General features: G+C 32.4%; 1 protein-coding gene and 1 pseudogene across 1 annotated transcript in view; both read left to right on the top strand.

Annotated features, from left to right (window-relative positions):
* LOC139886486 (glutathione S-transferase T1-like) overlaps window positions 1–24,071 on the top strand; it is a 68,242-nt gene extending 44,171 nt beyond the window's left edge. The window contains exon 8 of the mRNA XM_071870319.1: window positions 24,050–24,071. The gene's annotated coding sequence lies outside the window, so the exon portion shown is untranslated. The remainder of the gene's footprint in view (window positions 1–24,049) is intronic.
* Window positions 16,247–24,037, top strand: LOC139886489 (glutathione S-transferase T1-like; annotated as a pseudogene).
* Window positions 24,072–25,610: the final 1,539 nt, after the last annotated feature.

The following is a 25,610-nucleotide window of genomic DNA, read 5'->3' as shown; positions in this document are numbered from 1 at the left end:
TGATTGACTATTAAGAATGAAGTTGTTTGGTCGTTTGATTTCAATGAAGAAGATGATGAGTATTGATAAATTTGGGTTAAATATATATGGTTATAGATATAATCAAGAAAGACAGAAATGGTAGAATGGTTTGAGGGTGTTGTGTGTGAGCGAGAGGTCTCGGGTTCAAACCTTGTTCAGGACATATTTTTTAGAAAAGCTTTGGAAGGTAGATTTCTTTACCAAAGTTATTATTATCATTATTATTGCTATTGTTACGAAAATTATAATTTTTATCATTATTATTGTTACTAATATATGTATTATTACTATTATTATGATTAGGATTATTATTATTACCAAAATAACACAAACTATTATTATTATTACTCATATTAGTATTAGTATCATTATGTACTTATTAGTATTATTGGAATCATTATTAACATATGTATTATCATTATTATTATTATCATTATCATTTTTATTATTAGTATTATTGTTATTAATAAAGCTATTATTAGTAGGACTATTATTAGTAAATCATTAATATCAAAACTATCATTTTTAACAAATAAATATTTTGTACATAAAACATACTTATTACATATATTATAATTACATTAATATTTCACATAACTATATATATCAAATCTATTAACATTATACTTACATATAACAAAACAATAGATTTTTAGATATAACACTAAACATATATGTACATATATAGATATTCTAAAATGAATAAGATAATAATTATCTTAAAGTAATATATATAATATATAAGTTAAGATATAAAAAAAATATAAATGAAGTATATGTTTTTAATAAAATTTGGTATAAAATTTATATAAACTATAAACACATAAATAATATATACTTAATAAAGGAAATTATGTGATTTCCATTATACGTTTTAATAGATATACAATTGATATAGGTTCGTGAATCCGAGGCCAACCCTGCATTGTTCAGTTTCGTCATATGTATTTTTACTACAAAATACAGTATTGTGAGTTTTATTTGCTCCCTTTTTAAATGTTTTTGCAATATATATTTTTGGGACTGAGAATACATGCGCAGCTTTTATAAATGTTTTACGAAATAGACACAAGTAATCGAAACTACATTATATGGTTGAATGATCGAAGCCGAATATGCCCCTTTTTGCTTGGTAGCCTAAGAATTAGGAAACATCACTAATTTTCAGAATTAGTGCACGCCTAATTGATGCGAATCCTAAAGATAGATCTATTGGGCCTAACGAACCCCATCCAAAGTACCAGATGCTTTAGTACTTCGAATTCGTTTTTATCATGTCCGAAGGATTTCCCGAAATGATAGGGGATATTCTTATATGCATCTTGTTAATGTCGGTTACCAGGTGTTCAATCCATATGAATGATTTTTGTCTCTATGCATGTGACGTATATTTATGAGAACTGAAAATGAAAATCTTGTGGTCTATTAAAATGATGGAAATGATTATTTATGTTAAACTAATGAACTCACCAACCTTTTGGTTGACACTTTAAAGCATGTTTATTCTCAGGTACGAAAGAAATCTTTCGCTGTGCATTTGCTCATTCTAGAAATATTACTTGGAGTCATTCATGGCATATTTCAAAAGACGTTGCATTCGAGTCATTGAGTTCATCAAGATTATTATTAAGTCAATTATAGTTGGATATATTATGAAATGATATGCATGCTGTCAACTTTCGTTGTAAAGAAAGATTGTCTTTTAAAATCGAATGCAATGCTTGTAAAATGTATCATATAGAGGTCATGTACCTCGCAATGTAACCAAATGTAATGTATTCGTCCAGATGGATTAGGACGGGTCGTCTCATGTGGTATCAGAGCGGTGATCTTAGCGAACCAGGTCTGCATTAGTGTGTCTAATATGATAGTTGCTTAGATGCATCAGTAAGTCTGTACTTCGACCGTGTCTGCATGTCAAAAGTTTTGCTTATCATTTCGTGTCGAAAATTACCTGCTTATCATCCTTAGGAAATTACCTGCTTATCATTCTTAGTCTAGACGCTTCTTATTGCATTGATTGCATGAATAGTGTAGAGACAAAATTCATATCTTAGCGTGTCTGCTAATCCATATCTTAGCGTATCTATTACTGTAGACTTTGTCTGACACGTTTCCTTAATTTCCTCCGTAATCTACGGGATCTTCTGTACTATACATAGATATTCTATGTAATTAGAATATCATCCGATATCCGAAAATCATTTCATAAAATCCTTTATCTAACCATGCAAGATGAATTCCACAACCAGTTCAAGTTCGTCGAATTCCGATAACTATTCTGATATGGATTTTCACTCGAGCTCTGAAAGCAGTGTAACCGGAATGGATCAACCGATTAGCCATCATCTATTCTGGATGAATTGGGGCTGGGTTCGTAGCCTCCTCAATCATTGGAAACAAGAAGAAGGTGATCATTTTCATCCACCACAATCCACATTGCCCTCTTGGCGAAGAACCTGAAGCACTTACTGGCGAACCTATCCGAAACACCATTTTCTCTCTCATTTCCAGAGTATCTCGTCATGATTATATACTATACCAAATTCTAGATCATATTTATCCGCTCGTCCGAACCGACAATCACCCCGGTGTAATAGAAGAAGTCAACGAGCTTCGCGCTCGGGTAGTGGCTTTGGAGAATATGGTGCAAGGGTTACAAACACCAGCAGCAGCACCAGCAGCATAACCAGTACCATTACCACCACCAACAACAACCGCATCGCATAACTCAATTTCACAATCTTTCCCACGAACATCAACATCATACGCACCATAGATACCAAGGAGTACCAGCAACAATGAACGATGAAGTATTGATCCATAATTTCATTGAAGAAATATTCTGCGAAGAATATGTGGTTTCTAAAAGTTTTAGAGATTATTTATTCTAACTCAAACCGAAAATCAAATGAGTTTAATATCATATTGACTCATTAAATCCATAATTACATCTGAAGAAAATATATATGTATATATATTTTCATAAAGATTGTAATTGAAAATTCTTTCGTACAAATTGTTAATGATGAAAATATTTTAACGGGTAGGTAATACCCGAGGAATATTTAGATTTCACATTAATAAGTTACACTGTACATTCTTCGAATCTGATTCAACAGTCATTTACGATCCTACTTACATCCATCGATATACGTATCCGTTCACCACAGAATAACCATTTTCATTCAATTTCATATTTGGATTTTGACCTATCAGAATCCAACAAGTGGCATAATGAAGAAAACATTTGACAAAATAAAATTTGTTAGAAACAAACAAATTAACTATGAGAAATTTTGTTAAGAATCCACGCTAACAAAATCCTAGCTAACTGTTCCTAGCTAACTGTTAATTCTTTATTATACATTTAATTATCGCAATTTATTTTATCGCAATTTAATTCTCGCAATTTTATTTATTGTCATTTACATTCTGTTATTTATTTTACGCACTTTATTTATCGTCATTTAAATACTATTATTTACGCATTTTAAATATCGGGACATGTATACAAGGTTTTGACATATCATATCGCCGCATCTATATATATTATTTGGAATAACCATAGACATTCTATATGCAGTAATGATAGAGTTAGCTATACAGGGTTGAGGTTGATTCTCAAATAATATATATACTTTGAGTTGTGATCGAGTCTGAAACATGTACACGGGTCACGATACGTATTAATCAATTCGAATATTATATATTAAACTATATATGAATCATTGGACTGTTAATTGTGGACTATCGACCGTGGACTACCAACATTGGACAATTAAAATGAATTAAAATATTGATTACAACATATGAAACTAAACAATTCTTCAAGTTGCCACTTGATTTCATCTTGAACTTCATTTGTATCCTGACGATTACAATCTGCGTTCAAACCTTTCATGACCCTTGAAAACACCTCAATCGAGAGGATGATCCAACCACACGATACCTACGAAAGGAAGAACTTATGCATATGGGCATGCACCTGAAAAACTCTTGGAAGCTAAGTAGAAGTTTAAAATGAACTTATAATTCCTTGGCATTGTTATTACCAAAAATAACTTTGCAACCTCTTTACAAATTAGTCAAATTTGTCACAGCTCCAACAAGTCAACTTTGACTTTTCAGTCGGACTAGCCTTACTATAACCTTGATATATATGCGTGCTCTTTTATTGTTACCGGGGAACCTTTTATATTTCACCATATTACCAGCAGATGTACCAGCAACCTCGTCGCTCCTTGGTTTAAATCTCTCCGAAAAATCACTAAATTTATTTATTGAAGTCTCATCATGTACTCATCCGCATCTTGTAACAAGAATTGCCATACCAATTACCGGGAATCAGCAAATCTGTATTGTGAGTCTCGCAACGTTTCCACATCAACAGTTATATGTATCCATATAACATTTATCTCTTAGAACTATGATCTTCCATTCTGAAATTCTGAAAAGCACCCAGTCTGTGAATTAATACTCTGAATTTTGAAAAGTTGAATGAAACAACAAAAACGTAAACGACCTTAACAGTCAAAAGTTTGACGATAAAGAATAGTATGTTGGTAAAGCTCAGAAAAAGTTTGAAACTGAAAAACTGATTGAGCAAACTACGAAGGAGTCTCTGAACAAATCACAAGGACTAAACTTGTACACTAAGAATCCTGATGATTCTATTTTTGATGAAATCTTTAGCGAATACCTTGATTCCGACTCCAAACTCTTGCGAACAAATTTTCTTCACCATCCTTCGATATTAGAAATTCCAAGATATCATCGTATCTTTCATTATAAATATCCTCCATGTTTTTGAAGATATTTTCATAACTATTCTTATCTGAAATCATTAATCTCTTTGTGCTATCAGTGTTACATCATATAGAAACTGTTAGTTTCTATATTCTGTAAACTTTCGAGCTTAAAATATGAATGTTACTGAAGTAATGTTGGGAACTGATGCATGAGTTAGTATAATATAATGACACTTGATCAATGTGATTATATTACAGTAAGTCATGCTGAGTTTCTAATGGAACGTGATGATTCACAGAATCATAACATCATTATGTACCATGTTACATGACTCTTATATTCTATCTAATCTTCAAACATATCAAGAACCTATTTTCTTGATAGTATAATCTTTTCTCTTGAATTCGGGTAATTTGACCAATCAAGATCGTGCTATTGCAATCCCTCTCTCAGAACATTAGTTATGTTCATTCTAAACTCCATACTTACGAATTCTGGATCATTACTCGCTTTACTAGAGGTCGAGAAGACAATAAAAAGGCAAAGAGCTCCAAAATATAAGAGAAAATATAAAGCCCAATAACAACACGGAGATTACAAAACCGTGTATGTCAATGTTTATCGCAACATAAAGGCATGGGAGAATTAAAAACACTATAACCCCAAGGGAGAAGTAGAAGAAAACAGATTCCTCTGGTGGAAGTGGGAAAAAGAGAATGATTGTTGCGATAGTAAGGATAAGGACAAGGATCAGTATTGGATTAAGCATTTTCACAATCTTTTGGATGTATGAATTAAGAAAGAAAGTATAGAAATGGTGAGAATAATGGGACAGAAGAGTTTAATTTATAATGGAAATATCAGACAGAGTAAGCGAGGCAGATCACCGTATTTAATTATAGAGATCTTAATTTCCTTATTCACCGAAGAATCAAATCTTTTAGATTTCGAAGATTTTCTTTAAATCCCTTGAATTTCGAAATTCAACCCTGAATCTGTCAAAAGTTAAAATGAAACTTTATTCATTCATTTCACTCTTTTGTGATAGCTTCACTCGTACACTTCGAATAATCGAGTTGTTTTATCTATATTACTCAATGATAATAAAACTCTATTCATCAGCTCATATGAGTCATGAAAACATACTTATTGTCAGCCATGACCATCCCAATCAAATTTCGGGACAAAATTTCTTTAACGGGTAGGTACTGTGATGACCCGAAAATTTCCGATCAAATTTAAACTTAATCTTTATATGTTTCCAACACGATAAGCAAAGTCTGTAATATTAAGTCTCAAAAAGTTTGTTCTCATGATTCATTTGACCTTTGACTATTCCCGACGATGCACGAACAATTGTGTGTAAATAAATATGTAAATATATTTATATAAATATAAATATAATAATATATATATAATATTTTGAATAAATGAGATACACTTTAATTAATTAGAACTAAAAATATAAAATAATAAATAGTATAATTAAGTACAATTAAAAAGAATATATATATAGACATATACATGATATTATTTTGAATTTATATGTATATATACGATTCAATTAATAATTATTATTATATTGTAATATATATAAAATATGTGAATATTCGATATCTAATAAATGTATATTCGGATATATATAATATAATTATTAAATATTACATAGCTATTAAGATATAATGTCAACATATTAAACTTACTTGCAAATAAAAATATAATTGTTATATTATTATTACTCTCAATAATAATAGTAATATCAGTATTAATAATATTAATATATATATCATATAGATATGAAATTTAGTATGTAAAAATTGTTATATCATTTTATTATAATATTATCATTCATAATATTAACATTATTATAATTAGTATTATTATTATTAGTATCATTAATAATATTACTAATATCATTTTTATTATTATTATCATTACTATTAATTTTTTTTTAAACTTATTAAAATCATCATATTGTTAATATTAATATCACCATATTATTATTATTACTTTTATTATTATTATTGTTAATATTATTATCAAAAATTATTATAGTTGCATTAATAATAATATTAGTATATTTATGATTAATAAATATCTGTATTTTTTTTATTAGTAATCAGATGAAAACAAACTTATTAAATTTACAAAGTCTTTGAATCGTACAAGGCAGTTACCTATCTCTATCTATTTTTGTTTTTTTTTTCTTCTTCTCCTGCTACCAATTGATACCTATGTCGACTAAATCTCTACTACAAAACAACCTGTGATTGAAATCATGTTTCTACTTAAATTATTTATCACAAAATATATAGCAATTACTGCATAAGAGAATTTAAAAACAGAAAATTTAACAAACTAGGAAAAAAAAAAAGCCAATGTTCTTCATATTTTCAACCATTTTTCGATTTCGAACGAATTTTCAAAATGTGTTAATGCAATCTTGATAGAAATCGTCTATCTAAACTATCTGTAAGTTTTCAATCCTCAATTCTTTCTATTGATTTCTAATTTGAGAGTCAAAGTTTTGGTTTTATAAGTCAACAGAGTATTCTTGAATCAAATTCGAGTTTGTTTTGATGTTTCCAGTTAATTTGATGATCCATAAAGATTATAGGAATGATTTGCAACACATTTCATGTTGTAATCATAATTTATAATATTCTTAATTTCAAAACCAACTTTTGAGCTCATGTGTTCTTGACAGTGATATACACTAACTTGAATTCGAAACAAATTTCAAAAACTAAAAATACAGAGTTGTTAGGAATCATTTACTTAAACTTTCTGTAAAATCTCAAGTTCCAATTCTTAATAACGAATTCGAATTTGCGAGTCAAAATTATTTTGTCAAAAGTCAATCAATTTGTTCATCGAGAAATTATAGCTCGTTTTGATGTTTCAAGTTCAATTGACGATTCCAATAGTTTTTAGGAATGATTTGAAACTAATTTCATGTTGTAAGAATTGTCCAAAACGTATTCGAAATGGAAGAACATTTTTTTTAACCTACCAGCTTCAGCAGTAGGATCAAATTCAGTTTTTTTTTTTTAATTTTTTTTCTTTTTCAAGAACACTTTTATTTTTGTTTCATGTTTGTTTAAAAGTCCTAAAACTATTTTGATGATTGACTATTAAGAATGAAGTTGTTTAGTCGTTTGATTTCAATGAAGAAGATGATGAGTATTGATAAATTTGGGTTAAATATATATGGTTATAGATATAATCAAGAAAGACAGAAATGGCAGAATGGTTTGAGGGTGTTGTGTGTGAGCGAGAGGTCTCGGGTTCAAACCTTGTTCGGGACATATTTTTTAGAAAAGCTTTGGAAGGTAGATTTCTTTACCAAAATTATTATTATCATTATTATTGTTATTGTTACGAAAATTATAATTTTTATCATTATTATTGTTACTAATATATGTATTATTACTATTATTATGATTAGGATTATTATTATTACCAAAATAACACAAACTATTATTATTATTACTCATATTAATATTAGTATCATTATGTACTTATTAGTATTATTGGAATCATTATTAACATATGTATTATCATTATTATTATTATTATTATCATTATCATTTTTATTATTAGTATTATTGTTATTAATAAAGATATTATTAGTAGGACTATTATTAGTAAATCATTAATATCAAAACTATCATTTTTAACAAATAAATATTTTGTACATAAAACATACTTATTACATATATTATAATTACATTAATATTTCACATAACTATATATATCAAATCTATTAACATTATACTTACATATAACAAAACAATAGATTTTTAGATATAACACTAAACATATATGTACATATATAGATATTCTAAAATGAATAAGAAAATAATTATCTTAAAGTAATATATATAATATATAAGTTAAGATATAAAAAAAATATAAATGAAGTATATGTTTTTAATAAAATTTGGTATAAAATTTATATAAACTATAAACACATAAATAATATATACTTAATAAAGGAAATTATGTGATTTCCATTATACGTTTTAATAGATATACAATTGATATAGGTTCGTGAATCCGAGGCCAACCCTGCATTGTTCAGTTTCGTCATATGTATTTTTACTACAAAATACAGTATTGTGAGTTTCATTTGCTCCCTTTTTAAATGCTTTTGCAATATATATTTTTGGGACTGAGAATACATGCGCTGCTTTTATAAATGTTTTACGAAATAGACACAAGTAATCGAAACTACATTATATGGTTGAATGATCGAAGCCGAATATGCCCCTTTTTGCTTGGTAGCCTAAGAATTAGGGGACATCACTAATTTTGAGAATTAGTGCACGCCTAATTGACGTGAATCCTAAAGATAGATCTATTGGGCCTAACGAACCCCATCCAAAGTACCGGATGCTTTAGTACTTCGAATTCGTTTTTATCATGTCTGAAGGATTTCCCGGAATAATAGGGGATATTCTTATATGCATCTTGTTAATGTCGGTTACCAGGTGTTCAATCCATATGAATGATTTTTGTCTCTATGCATGGGACGTATATTTATGAGAACTGAAAATGAAAATCTTGTGGTCTATTAAAATGATAGAAATGATTATTTATGTTAAACTAATGAACTCACCAACCTTTTGGTTGACACTTTAAAGCATGTTTATTCTCAGGTACGAAAGAAATCTTTCGTTGTGCATTTGCTCATTCTAGAAATATTACTTGGAGTCATTAATGGCATATTTCAAAAGACGTTGTATTCGAGTCATTGAGTTCATCAAGATTATTATTAAGTCAATTATAGTTGGATATATTATGAAATGATATGCATGCTGTCAACTTTCGTTGTAAAGAAAGATTGTCTTTTAAAATCGAATGCAATGTTTGTAAAATGTATCATATAGAGGTCATGTACCTCGCGATGTAACCAAATGTAATGTATTCGTCCAGATGGATTAGGACGGGTCGTCTCATGGACCACCTGTAGAATTGTGGGATTGTCTTACAATTCACTCCACCTCACACACTACTACTGGTGAGTCTGAATGGAGGAATCGAACTTTACTTGATATGGTTTGATCTATGATGAGTCGAACTACTCTATCATCGTCTTTTTTTTTTGGGTTATGCATTAGAGTCTGCTGCAGGCATACTCAATATGGTTCCAACCAAGAAGGTAGAAAAGACACCATATGAAGTATGGCATGGAAAGATTCCCAAGTTGTCTTATTTGAATTTCTGGGTTGTGAAGTATATGTGAAGCATGACACTTCAAACAAATTAAAACCCCGAAGTATTAAATTTCACTTTATGGGATACCCAAAGGAAACAATGGGTTAGTATTTCTACTACAAAGCTGAAAACAAAGTGTTTTCTGCTCGGTCTACTGAATTCTTAAAAAGGAGATCTTCTCTTATAATAATTTAGTGGGAGTAAAGTAGATCTTGAAGAAATTCAAGAACTACAAAGTAACATACCTTCTATAAGAACTAGTAATCTACACGTTAAATCTGAGTGCATTGTTGGTGAGTCAGAACGTATTGCACCTGAACTTCATAGGCCTGGTAAAACTCCTCATCGGAATAAGAGGTTTGATTATATGATTAATTCAGATGAAACTCACCTAGAGGATTATGAACCCTTTAGCTACCGTGAGGCCATATAAGATCACGAATCTTAAAAATGGCGACATACTATGAATGTAAATATGCAGTCCATGAAAGATAAGCAAGTATGTAACTTGATTGATCTTCCACCCAATTGTAAGACAATGGGGTGTAAATGAGTCTTCAAAAAGAAGACTAGCATGGATGGTAATGTAAACACTTCTAAAGCTCGATTTGTAGCAAAAGTTTATGATAAAACTTTTTCACTGATCGCGAGCTTTATACATTAGGATACTTATTACCATAGCTACTTTTCATGATTATGAAGTATGGTAAATGGATATCATAATCGCTTATCTTAATGGCGACCTAAGTAAGGGCGTATATATGGTTCAGCCGAAAGGATCTATATATCCTAAGCATCCTATTAAAGTATGCAAGCTTCTAAAATCCATTTATGGATTAAAGCAAGCATTCAGGAGCTAGAATCTTAAGTTTGATGAGAATATCAAAAAGTTTGGTTTTTCTCAAAACCAAGATGAGCTCTGTGTTTACATTAAATCTAGTGGGAGCAAAGTAGTCTTCTTGATCTTGTATATTGATGACATACTATTTATTGGAAATAACATTTTAACTTGCAAGATGTCAAGTCTTGGCTTGAAAACGTTTTTCCATAAATGATCTTGGAGAAGCTACTTATATACTTGGAATCATGATCTATAGAAATAGATTCAAATGGCTTATTAGTTTGAATTAATGTACATATCTTATCTTGCAGAGATTTAGCATGCATTACTCCAACCTTGGAGCATTGCTGTGCAAAAGAGCATATCCTTGAGTAAGTCTCAAAGTCTTATCACACATGATGAGATAAGACGAATGAAATGTATCCCATATGCTTCGGCTATAGGATCCATTATGTATTTCATGTTATGTACTAAAATGATGTCTCGTTATTTTTGAGTTTGACGAGTCGTTATCAACAAAATCTAGGTTAAGAACATTGGATTGTTGTTAAGAACATTCTTAAGTATTTATAGAGTACTAAAGATATGTTCTTAGTTTACGATGGTTTGAAAAAGGAGTTAAGTATTAACCATAATACATATGATAGTTTCCAAACTGATCGAGATGATTCTCGATTCCAGTCAGGTTGTGTCTTTGTCATGATAGACGAGACATTTAATTGGAAGAGCTCAAAGTAGAGCATTGTTGCACATTCTACAACAAAAGCAGAATACATTATTACCTGAGATGCTGCTCAGAAAGTTTTCTGGATAAGGAAGTTTGTTGTTGAACTCAGAGTAGTACACAACAATAAATCTTCTATAAAGATGTATTGTGATAGTTTGGTTGTTATAACACTTACAAAAGAATCAAATGTACATAAAATTATCCGACACATTCTTCGAAGTTTGACTACATTCATGAAGTAATTGTGGAGAATGAAATTAGTATTCTTAAGGTTCATACAGATGATATCGTGACTGACCCATTCATAAAGCCCATGATGCACAACAAGCATGATGATCATGCTAGTAATATTGGACTTCGGTATGCTACTGATCTTTTTCATCTGTGATTTAGTATTTGAATATTTCTGGAACATCAAGCAGTTTTATCTAAATGAATTGAGATACTCGGTATGGTCGTTTTCATTTATATCACTGTGTTCTATATTAGCATGTTTAATCCATGAATAATTATTGATTGTTCAAAATCTCGATAATCGATCATGTTATGGGAGTAACATGAATTAAGATTATTATGAAATTTAGTTTTATTTACTGATGGTGAATAGTTAACAAGTTGAGGCTAAAATTCATATGTATTCATTGATGATGAATATTGGAATGACCCAATCATGAAATGTCACTACATGGATCGTCGTCAATAGTGAATCTCATAATGGTTATGTCTTTGTGTCCTTAGACCTGAGATGTATATGTTGGTTTTTGATTGTATGACATATTATACTTTGATATGGTTAAATGCTATCCTGAACAAGGTAGTTATAAAGGCCATCATTGAGTATGATGTGAAGTACATGACGAACGCATATAATCAAAATGGGATTTATTCCTCTATGTGAGAGTATGATACCACTGGGCCCCTCGATGAAAATGAATGGATATTTACACGGCCGTGTCCAAGCTATATTGATTGTAAATCAATTTTAACTTGGTGATCACATTCAATCTTTCAAAATCGAGAAACAAAATTAGTTGACAAATGAGAATGACTAGATCCATGTCTCATGTCAACTCGGTATTGGTAATAAAGGGACAATAGACACTTAATCATTAAATCATTTTTAATAATAATGATAGTTCGTTTAGCTAAAACAAACACTTGTATATTTCGGGGGCATTGACGTGTTGCTAGACGCCAATATATGTCTGTATAGTTTTCTAGATGTCATGGCATGCACAAGTGGGAGTTTGTTAGAATTAGTGTGCACGTAATAACACAAATCTATACTACCGCTTGTATACAGGCCTATGGAGTCACACACTTTAGCATTTAGACACCGGTTATTATATATTGTTGATATATAATTATAACCAATAGTTTGAGAAAACATAATTTAATTAAATATGATTTAATTAAATTAAATAATAAGAGTTCTATTTATTAAATATATTTTAATTTAGTTAATATATATTTAACGAGTGTACTTGTTGGCTAAGTAAAAAAATATATTTTCCTTGTTTCTTTATTATCTTAAAAGATTGTAAAAGATCACATGGTGTAATATATTTTTTGATCAATTGTGATTTAAAATATTAAATTATAAAATTTGATATCTTAAAAGATTGTAAAAGATCTCATGGATGTAAATTGGAGTTGTTAGCGTCAATATTTAAAAACGCAACACAATCAAAAAGATTATTAAAATAATTTTATGCTCGCGAGTTTTTGTTGAAATTGACACAACACAAATTTACAAAAGGGTGGTTGGTCTATATATATCATCTCATATCAATTGATGAATCTATGGAAGTTGCACACATCCATTTAGCCTTAAAATAACTCAAAAGGGTTTTATTATTATTTGTGGTCTATGACCAAGAAAGGAAAATAGAGGTGCATATATTTTGTGTTTCTGCCGTAGAGAAAAAAAAAGAGAAAGTTTTGCTTTTCAATATTGAAACAATATATGATATTGTTTTCGGGTTATACGGACTAGCATCCGACTGGTGTTGTTCGACGTGCTGTGTGGATCAACCATAGAGATATTCATACACTTTGAATATATGTTTCAACCTAGACATGGAGAGTTCTTTATACCGTTCTTTCATTGCTCGCTAAAGACTAGCATCCGATTGGTGTTGTTCGACGTGCTGTGTGGATCAACCATAGAGATATTCATACACTTTGAATATATGTTTCAACCTAGACATGGAGAGTTCTTTATACCATTCTTTCATTGCTCGCTAAAGGTACATCTAAACTCCTCTTTATGAATTTATTATTTGATAATTATTAGTGGTGTAATTGGATCTTAGTGGAACCGTTAATCGTGCGAAAGTTTATAATTAAATAAATGATGTTTATTTTAATGATAATAAAAATAAAAGATGTTTATTTACATGTTCCGCTGCGTTTATAAAATTTAAAAATACACACGGTTTTCTATCAATCGTTACTTCCCTCCGTTTCTTTGGCGTTTGAAGCAAAGTGACGCAGCAAGCAACGGTCGTTGCTGCCACGTGGCGGGCTATGATTGAGCACTGTATAATAGCCGTTGGCAATTAAAAAAAATTCAGTATTTTTTTCTCTATATATATATTTACATTACATTTCTTTTTAATACACACACATCCAACTTTCCTACTTCTATTCTTTTAACTCAAATACTACGTAACATACAAACTACAGTTTTAATTTTTTCACAATGGACGAAACTTACAAGATGCTCGAGTTTCTTGATGATGAATCTGATGATGAAAAAATTGTTAGTTTTATTAATAGTATAACGGAAGAAGAAGTCGAGGGAGAAGCAAGTAGTTCGCGATTCCCTCGAACCTGGGTTTATATTCCTAGGGATCGTGAAGATGCTGCTTTAAGGTTATACGATGATTATTTTTCGGAGGCACCAATTTATCCCCAAAAAAAATTTAAGAGACGTTTTCGAATGAGTTGTCAGTTATTTCTCTGAATTGTGGAAGGTATATCTAATTTTAATAGTACCGATATTCCTGAATATTTTTTATTTTTTAGGGAACGTCCCGATGCAACAGGTCGTCAAAGTTTGACGATTCTTTGAAAGTGTACAACGGCCATACGTTAAATGGCGTATGGAACTACACCCGATTTGTTTGACGAATATATAAAAATAGGTGAGAAAACGACTTTCGGGCCGAACACGTTTAACCAAGCACGTTTGGAACTTATCACCCTACTTTCGAGCCGCTAATAATAATGAGTAATTTGTTATGTATTTTCTAGTTTCGTTAAGGAATTTTAAAATTATGTAATTTTTTTTAGTAATTTCAATTAATGTAATTCATGTTTACTTGTATTAATTTATTAGTATTTCATAAAATATAACCGTTTATTATAATAATTCCTAAAACAATTACATTAATTCCTAAACATAGAAAAACAACTTAGTTCCTAAAACGATTAATTTAATTTCTAAACGGCTATCTTCAACAAACACATTCATCAATCATCGTAATTGCGAATATCGTATTGCTGCCACGGCTGAGATTCAGGTACAGCTTCATCTTCACTTGCCTCAATGGCGTAGCTTTCATCAATCCATTCGGTGTAAAGCGTAATTGGTTGATTACGTAACAAGACTCGCCCAATCACACCAAACTAATCGTGATCTTCTTCAAGTAGCGAGGCATGACCGTTGAATTTTTTGAAAAGCCATACTTGTTTGAAGGGGTAAGGTATGTCTCGATGGAGCAACTCAAGCAGCGTCAAATAATTTGGACACTTACGAACATCCATGTAATAATCTCGTGTTTCATACGGGGTATAATTCATCAATTCTGGATCAAATTCACCTCCGTAATGAACTTTAACGCAAACATTCAACGAGCTCATTTCGAAGTGTGTTATGATTTGAGAATTTTAGAAGAGATGAAGTGTGTGTTATAATTTGAAAAGAGTGGTTGTATATATAAGGGTAAAAAGTAGCCCTTTTTTTGAAGAAAAAAAAAGGGTTCAATAATATAGTCGTTATAGTTTAAAAATATTTTTAAAATATAAATATAATCATATAATAATAAAAATAATATAAATACAAATAAATAAAACAGGAAAAAGAAAATTAAAATGCAACCTCAGCATTCCACTAAAAGTAACACCAAAAAAGAAACATCACCTCTACTCCACTTAAAAAAGTAACACGTACTACTCATCAAAAAGTGCAAAAAGGCAAGTGACACCAAAAGTAATACCACTCACCGTTACAAATAGTCTGATATATAATATACAGTAAAATTTATAAATATAATATATAGTCCGTACTACTAAACAAAAAGGGAGTTGATTCTCACACACCACTTTTAATCTATGTACATCTAATTACATATTTTATCTTTAATTATATATATTTTTATAATAATAATAATAATATAAGATCAACTCTCTATATTAATTAAACTCTCTAGGTTAATTAAGGGACGTAATTATAAATTTATTAAATAAAAGTGTACATGAATTAAAAAGTTAGTGTGAAACAAAAAACATGCGGCTCCTACTCATTTCTGGCAAATAAAAAATACAAAGTAACAGTAGTTTATAGTCAGAACAAAGCGTAGTATATTTGAAACTTTTATTATATTGTGTATATATCAGATTAGAAGCAAAGCTTCATATTATTAATCTAAAAACATTGTTCCAAATTACAATAAACAAATATGGCGCTCAAAGTATACGGTGATCGAATTTCCCAACCACCTCGTGCTGTTCTCATCTTTTGCAAGTAAATCTGTTTTTCTTCCCTTTTTTGTTTTTTATTTCATTGATTGAGTATTTGGTAAATGGAATTTGTTCTTCCACTAAATGATGTTTTGTTATAAGGTCTCGGCAGCATTAACTTTTGTGCAACTGAGTTGGGTTTTGTTCATTACTACTTTCGAATCATTTATGTTTTGTGATTCATTCATTAGTTTCGATCATTTCTATAATTTATTACAGCAATGTGTATGCATATGTTGGTTTGTGGGTAATTTTGATTTGGGTTTATTGTTAAATCCGTTATTGATTGATTTAATTAGTGTCTAGTTCGATTTTTTTTTTTCCTTAGTTAGTTTAGTTTATGGATATATTTTATTTTTATTATCACTACTGTACTATATATTATTTTTAGCTGATGTTCGATTTAAAACTTAGGTTTGTGTTTCTTATGACATTTATGATTTTTTTTTTAAGGGTCAATGGGATAGATTTCGAGGAAATTCAGATTGATATTTTTAAAAGCAAACAATTTACTCCTGAATATAAAGGTTTGTTTACTACTGTTTTATTTATATCGAATCATCCCTGTCTGGTTGAGAAATTTAATGTACGAGTGAAAAAATAATTGTATGACATTGAACTATAGACAATGTTGTAAACGTTTGTTGCGACGTTTTGGTGACTAGCCCGTCTTGACCCCGTTCCGTTATCTAATAAGTTGGTCAACGGTCAAAAGTCGAGTCAAATGCGGAAAAGATCGGGTCAACGCCGGTCAAAAGTCAAAAATTCGGTTAAGAGCAGTCAAAAAATCGATCAAATCGATCAAAATTTTCGTAGTTTAGTGTTATTTTTTGTATTATTTAAATGATAATAGCGATTATAGGTAAACTGGTCAACGGAGATTTTTTGGCTTTAGAATATGTATATATATATATATATATATATATATATATATATATATATATATATATATATATATATATATATATATATATATATTATTTATTATAGTATAAAAGTCAATGTCAGTCAACGTTCGTCTCGACCCCCGTCTCGACCCTATCTCTGAGTTTTAAAGGTCCCGACGACCCGTTTCGCGTCTTTTTCAACCTTGACTATAGATAACTTACTATCTTAAGGAGGTTTATGTTATCTTCTTTTATGCAGCTATAAATCCGATGTCTAAAGATCCAATAATAGTTCACGGACAATTTAAGCTCTTTGAGAGGTTATTATTGTTGGGTTTTGTTATTGGGTTTCCAAATATGAGTAAGTATTAACAAGCCCAAGCCCAACAAAATTAGGCCCATTGCTTGGTTGACTTGGTCAAGCATAGGAGGGCATCTTAAAACATCAAGTTGCAGCCGTTTTCATTATCAAGAGTGAAGAGAGTTCAAGAAAAAGAGAGAAAAAAATCTCAATTTCGTCACTTCTTACAGCAGTCCAGAAAACCTTCGATCCCCGGAGATCCGACCGTTGAATCTTCTTCATTTTTGGGCTGTGTCTTCCTGACATCAGTGCCAAGGTTTTCAACCGTTGAATTCGTCTAAAAAGGCCTGTAGGTCGAGTTATTGCTGCTGGAGCAGAGAGCAGTTTTTTGAGTGATTTATTCCTCTTTTGTCTTTATTTATTTCATATACTTGTTGATTGTTCTTGTTCAAGAGTATGATGATGTTGTATACCTCTAGTTGATCTAGAGAAGGATTATTGTATTGCTCTCTTTGTTGATGATAGTGGAATTTAAGTGGCTTACGAGTCCCGTGGTTTTTACTCTCGATTTTGAGGGGTTTTCCACGTAAAAAGTCTCGTGTTTTAGTGTGTGCTTGATTATTGTTTAGCTACTGATTTGGAACAGATTTGGGGACTGATTTGGGTTGGTTTTGATATAGCTTGTTTGTTAGTTTCCTCACGGGTTCATACGGGTCGGGAAATGCTTGTCAAACGGGTTTGTTTCCGCTTTGTAGATTGCCCGTTGTGATTATTTTCCCATCAAATTGGTATCAAGAGCTAGGTTATTTGATTTGACTTGTGTGAAAGATGGAAGCTAATACAAGTAAAATGATTAGTTTAAATGGTTCAAATTATCATGTTTGGAAAGGTAAAATGGAGGATCTTCTTTATGTGAAAGATTATTATTTGCCTGTTTTTACTGAGGATAAACCTGAGGAAAAATCTGATGCTCAATGGAAAATTTTGCATAGACAAGTATGTGGGTATATTCGGCAGTGGGTTGATGATAATGTTGTGAATCATATTACTGGGGAGACTGATGCTAAAGCCTTATGGAAAAAGCTTGAGCAGTTATATGAACGAAAGACTGGAAATAACAAGTTGTTCTTAATTAAGCAGATGATGGCTTTGAAGTATCATGATGGGACTCCTATTACAGATCACCTAAATGCATATCAGGGTATTATAAATCAGCTTGCAGGTATGGGTATCAAGTTTGAGGATGAGATTCAAGGTCTCTGGTTACTTGGTACATTACCAGACTCTTGGGAGACTTTTAGGACATCTTTGTCCAACTCTGCACCAAATGGTACTATCACCATGGAATTGGCTAAGGGTAGTATATTGAATGAAGAGATGAGAAGAAAGTCACAAGGTTCCTCTTCACAGTCAGATATCTTGGTCACAGAAACGCGGGGGAGAAGTCATAGTAGAGGTCAGGGTAAAAGAGGCAATCATCGTAGCAGCTCACGCAAAGGCAAATTTGCTAACGTTGAGTGTTATAATTGTCATGAAAAGGGGCACACAAAGTGGTATTGTCCAAAGTTAAAGAACGAGAAGAAAAAAGCATATGACAAGAATAAACAAAAGAAAAGTGATGGTGGTGATGATGATAAGGTTGAAGTTAACGCTATCACAGATGAGTTCTTTGTTTGTATTGATTATGATATGATCAATCTTACTCATGATGACACGAGTTGGATTGTTGATAGTGGTGCTACATGTCATGTTGCAATTTGTAGAGATCACTTCTCATCTTACACTCCAGGTGACTATGGATTTGCTAGGATGGGTAATGCCGGGTTATCAAAGATCGTTGGTATTGGAGATGTTTGTTTGAAATTTGACACGGGAATGGAGTTAGTTTTGCATAATGTAAAACATGTTCCGGATATGAGACTTAATGTTATTTCAACAGGCATTCTTGATGATGATGGTTATTATAACGGTTTTGGTAATGGTATTTGGAAACTAACTCTTGGTTCTATGATAGTGGGAAGAGGCAAGAAAGACTCAAGATTATACATCACGCGTCCGAAGATCATCCAGAACATTGTTAACGTAGTGGACAATGTTGATTCTACTGAGTTGTGGCATAAAAGACTTGGCCACATGAGTGAAAAGGGGATGTCTATCTTGTTCAAGAAGAATGTGTTGTCGGGTGTTAGTGGTATTGATTTGAGTAAGTGTTCTCACTGTTTGGCAGGGAAACAGACCAGAGTTGCGTTTAAGAGTCATTCTCCTTTTCGAATGGAGAACATACTTGATCTAGTTCATTCGGATGTTTGTGGGCCTATGAAGACTATGACACTTGGTGGATGTTCCTACTTTGTTACATTCATCGATGATCATTCCAGGAAGGTGTGGGTTTATACCTTAAAGTCAAAGGATCAAGTATTTGAAAAGTTTAAGGAATTTCATACACTAGTTGAAAGGCAAACGGGGAAGAAACTCAAGTGTATTCGGACTGATAATGGCGGTGAATACATTGGCAGATTTGATGCTTATTGTAAGGAGAATGGTATTCGGCATCAAAAGACTCCACCAAAGACACCTCAGTTGAATGGCTTAGCAGAGAGGATGAACATAACTTTGGTTGAGAGAGTTAGATGTTTGCTTTCACATGCAGGGTTGTCCGATTCCTTTTGGGGTGAGGCTTTAAATACGGCAGTTCATATTATTAATCTAACCCCTTGTGTTCCTTTGCGTTTTGATGTTCCTAACAGGGTTTGGAGCGGCAAAGATGTTTCTTACCGTCATTTACGAGTTTTTGGATGTAAAGCTTTTGTTCATGTTCCCAAAGATGAGAGGTCAAAGCTTGATATGAAGACTAAGCCATGTGTATTCCTCGGTTATGGTGAAGATGATTTTGGGTACAGGTTATATGATCCAGTTCAGAAGAAACTTGTACGAAGCCGAGATGTTGTTTTTACAGAAGATCAGATGTTAAAAGATGTTGAGAAGACAGATTCAGTTCCTCAAACTAGTGCTGATCTTGTTAATTTGGATCCAGTTACTCCACAACATGTTGGAGATGATGTTCATAATGATGAACATGGTACTGATGATGATTATGCTCCGGAGCAGGTAGAGATTCCAGTACCAGATGTGCCCCCATTTGTCCCACTTAGGCGGTCTACTCGAGACCGTCATCCTTCTGTTAGATATTCTGCTGATGAGTATGTATTAGTTACTGATGGGGGAGAGCCAGAATGTTATTCAGAAGCAATGAAAGATGCGCATAAGAAAGAGTGGGGTGAAGCTATGCAAGATGAGATGAATTCTTTGCATGAGAACAATACTTATGAGCTGGTGAAGTTACCTAAAGGCAAGAGAGCTTTGAGAAACAAATGGGTATTCAAAGTGAAGACAGATGAGCTGACTTCACAACCAAGGTACAAAGCTAGGTTAGTCGTTAAAGGATTCAGCCAGAAAAAGGGTATTGATTTTGATGAGATTTTCTCACCGGTTGTGAAGATGGGATCTATTCGAGTGATTCTTGGATTAGCTGCTAGTCTTGATCTTGATGTTGAACAGATGGATGTCAAGACTGCTTTTCTTCACGGTGATTTGGATAAGGAAATCTATATGATGCAACCTGAAGGTTTTCGGGTTAAGGGTAAAGAAAATTATGTTTGTAGACTTCAGAAAAGTTTATATGGGTTGAAGCAAGCACCGAGACAGTGGTATAAGAAGTTTGAGTCGGTTATAGGAAAGCAAGGCTACCGAAAGACAACTTCAGATCATTGTGTTTTCTTTCAGAGGTTTGGTGATGATGATTTCATCATATTGTTGTTATACGTTGATGATATGTTAATTGTTGGTAAAAATATTAAAAGAATTGCGCAGTTGAAGCGAGAATTGAGTAAGTCTTTTGCTATGAAAGACTTGGGGCCAGCAAAACAGATTCTTGGCATTCGGATTTCTAGAGATAGAGGTGCTAAGACGTTACATATATCACAAGAGCAATACATTGAAAAGGTGCTAAGTAGATTCAACATGAAGAATGCTAAAGTGGTTAGTTCCCCTCTTACAAACAACTTTAAGCTAACAGAAAGAGATTGTCCTACTTCAAAGGAGGATGTTGAGGAGATGGATATAGTTCCATATGCGTCAGCAGTTGGTAGCTTGATGTATGCTATGGTGTGTACTAGGCCAGATATAGCTCATGCGGTAAGTGTTGTTAGTCGGTTTATGTCAAATCCGGGTAAGAAGCATTGGAAAGCGGTTAAATGGATTATGAGATACTTACGAGGTACTTCAAAGTTAGGTATCACATTCGGAAATGGAGAGCCGGTGCTTGTTGGTTATACAGACTCAGATATGGCAGGAAACAAAGATAACATGAAATCCACTTCTGGATATTTGATGACTTTCGCAGGGGGAGCAGTTTCATGGCAATCAAGGTTACAAAAGTGTGTTGCATTGTCTACAACCGAGGCTGAGTATATGGCAGCAACAGAAGCGTGCAAAGAACTATTGTGGATGAAAAGGTTTCTACAAGACCTTGGGTTTAAGCAATCACGATATGTGGTTCTTTGTGATAATGAGAGTGCGATTCATTTGTCTAGAAATTCTATGTATCATAAGCGGACAAAACATATAGATGTGCGGTATCATTGGATTAGAGAACGTCTTGAAGATGGTTCGTTTGAACTTGATAAAGTTCACACCGATGATATTGGTTCCGACATGTTCACAAAGGCTTTAGCAAGTGAGAAGCTCAAGGTATGTTGCTCGATCGCTGGGATGGCGATTCCTTCCTCATAATTGGAAAGGGGGAGATTTGTTGGGTTTTGTTATTGGGTTTCCAAATATGAGTAAGTATTAACAAGCCCAAGCCCAACAAAATTAGGCTCATTGCTTGGTTGACTTGGTCAAGCATAGGAGGGCATCTTAAAACATCAAGTTGCAGCCGTTTTCATTATCAAGAGTGAAGAGAGTTCAAGAAAAAGAGAGAAAAAAATCCCAATTTCGTCACTTCTTACAGCAGTCCAGAAAACCTTCGATCCCCGGAGATCCGACCGTTGAATCTTCTTCATTTTTGGGCTGTGTCTTCCTGACATCAGTGCCAAGGTTTTCAACCGTTGAATTCGTCTAAAAAGGCCTGTAGGTCGAGTTATTGCTGCTGGAGCAGAGAGCAGTTTTTTGGGTGATTTATTCCTCTTTTGTCTTTATTTATTTCATATACTTGTTGATTGTTCTTGTTCAAGAGTATGATGATGTTGTATACCTCTAGTTGATCTAGAGAAGGATTATTGTATTGCTCTCTTTGTTGATGATAGTGGAATTTAAGTGGCTTACGAGTCCCGTGGTTTTTACTCTCGATTTTGAGGGGTTTTTCACGTAAAAAGTCTCGTGTTTTAGTGTGTGCTTGATTATTGTTTAGCTACTGATTTGGAACAGATTTGGGGACTGATTTGGGTTGGTTTTGATATAGCTTGTTTGTTAGTTTCCTCACGGGTTCATACGGGTCGGGAAATGCTTGTCAAACGGGTTTGTTTCCGCTTTGTAGATTGCCCGTTGTGATTATTTTCCCATCAATTATCTTATTCTTCATTTAGTTGTAATATGAACTAATTAAGCATGTTTAAATGAGGTTTGTGTTTATGTTAAAGTTAATTCAATTTTCATGATGCGAAAATATCTGATTGGCAGTCATGCGATACTTATATACTTATCTTGTGCGTTTCCAGGGGTGGCTAGTCACTGGTGAGTCAATATTCCTGTTCTTCAATTCGATCTGTATTTACATACACAGTGGCGGAACTTGAACTCAAAGACAGAAGGAGCAGATGTGAAAATTTAATAAATTTTTTATTTCGGCGGTAAACACTAATAAAAACCTTATTTTTTAGTAAAATAATTTTCCCCGTTGAATCCAGGTGGGGCGGATACCCCCTTTGGATAACACTAAGATCCGCCACTGTTAACATACATAGCCTTCAAAAATGTTTTTGTAATCTAATATAGCTTATTATTATATTATTAGTTATTAATTACAGAGTTGATTATATAATTAATTAACTTTATATATAGGTATCCAAGTGATCTATTTAAAAGAAGTATGATCCACTCAGTGTTTTAGTCAAGTATCTTCCGAATGGTTTTATCTATTTAAAAGAAGTATGACGGGCCGTTTTTGGTTGGAAGCTCACAATCATCAATAGCAGATATCAGCTTAGTATGTGAAGTTATGCAACTTGAGGTAACAATTTAACTCTGATCGGTGTGTTAATTATTTGCATGCTTTTCATCATATTTGTATAATTTTGGCTAATTCTGCATCAAAACACAAACATTAATATGATCATCAGTTATTGAGTGAGAAGGATCGTGACCGGATATTAAGTCCTTTCAAGAAAGTTGTTCGGTGGATTGAAGATACAAAGAACGCGACTGCACCTCATTTTGAAGAAGTTCATGGGGTTCTTTTCGAAACCCAGAAATAAATTCGAGAACGAATGGCAATAGAGTCTGGGAAAATTGAATTGAAGTCTAAATTGTGAGATTGTTCATTCAGAAGCTTCATGCTGGTATCATGATTAATTGATCTATAACATTATGTACTGCATTAAAGGTTGTGTCTGCTTAATATATCACCTTTATCCTATATTCCTGTGTATTATTATTTCTGTAACATTCAGCATGTAATGTTATTACATGATCCCTCTTGCATTATACCTTTTCGCCATTATGTAATCAACATTACGCTTTTATAAACTTTATATCAGCGATCAATGATCCGTTATAAATCTGATAGCACGATGACTGGACGAGATTCACAAGGATTTGAATATGATTGTTTCCTAATCGATTATGCACAAATATATCAAAAAGAACATAAACTATTTTGGGAAAAGATTTTGCTTTTATTTTGCTTTATCTCTCTCTGTTTACACATACAAGTATACAAGTAACAGAGGCATAATCCCCTTCTTTCATCTACCATGTATTTAAATAACTAAAGGTAAATGAAGCTCTCTCTCCATGAACTCCTTAACTGCAGGTCATGGGCAACGTGGATTGTGGGTTCTGCTGGAGCAAGAAGTGGACTTCGTCCAACTAATTTCCATTTAATCTCGGTGTGGGTTGATTTGTTGATTTGGGCCTTTGACCAGATCATTACAGTGGGCTGATTTGGGCCTTTGACGGATCAATCAACCTACTTAGTCTTGACCACGACCATACACCTGTGTCACTTGTCACTTGCTCGTTCTCACGTCTTAATGGTGTCTCGAGTAAATCGGTTAAGGTTAAGTTGCTAGGGTTGAAGGCAAGTTAATTAATCCTAACGTTGTATTCTCGAGTTTATTTTTTAGCTGAAAGGAGTGGAAAAGAAAGGGGATGCCAGTGTTTTACAATCCTTCATAATGCGTTCAAATATGTGCGGAGAGTGTTGTTAACAAAATGTCACTGTACTATCCTTCTAATCCTCTACTCTCTTCTCTTTTCCTTTTAAAATAAATACTCTCTTCTCTTTTCCTTTTAAAATAAAAACTCGAGAATCACTATTATTTTTTAATCTGTCTCTTTCCTTTCCTTTCTCTTGAAAAAAAAATTCAGCGTAAATGTAAGTGAAAGAAAAAGATTGTTTCGAGTTCCGAACTGAAGAGAGGTTTACTAAGTTCATGACGAGCATGGAAGACGTCGGTGATGTCCATCTACCAAACACTTGGGTGTTTTGTTGATGGTCTTGCTTCCTACCAGTTGAGTTAACCTTGATGAGAGTAATTTGTACTTCTTGGATATGATTTTTCATTCTTCTAGTATTTCGTTTTTTGGGCTTGTTTGTGTATCCAGAGTCATCATTGGTGAACCTTCGTGATTTGTTTAGAGGTTTGTGTTTGTTTCACTTCCTTCTTAATTAGGGTTGTTTGTTTTTGTCTTATATTCGTTTAGTCACTTTCACCTTTGATCATCAAAACTCAGGATTATTATCTGGTTGTTTTCAATTCATCCTTAACCACCACTAAATATTCGTCTTATATGATATTCGAATTTGAGACTTCTTGCAAGGAACTCAGAGCCTCAACCACTGGACTATATAATGATGGTTACATTTTTATGCTATTGAATTGAATGATATTAAAA

Source organism: Rutidosis leptorrhynchoides, chromosome 1, assembly GCF_046630445.1.
Source record: "Rutidosis leptorrhynchoides isolate AG116_Rl617_1_P2 chromosome 1, CSIRO_AGI_Rlap_v1, whole genome shotgun sequence".
Taxonomy (NCBI): domain Eukaryota; kingdom Viridiplantae; phylum Streptophyta; class Magnoliopsida; order Asterales; family Asteraceae; genus Rutidosis; species Rutidosis leptorrhynchoides.
The sequence above is the reverse complement of the archived record's forward strand: the minus strand, read 5'-3'. Positions and strand labels throughout refer to the sequence as shown.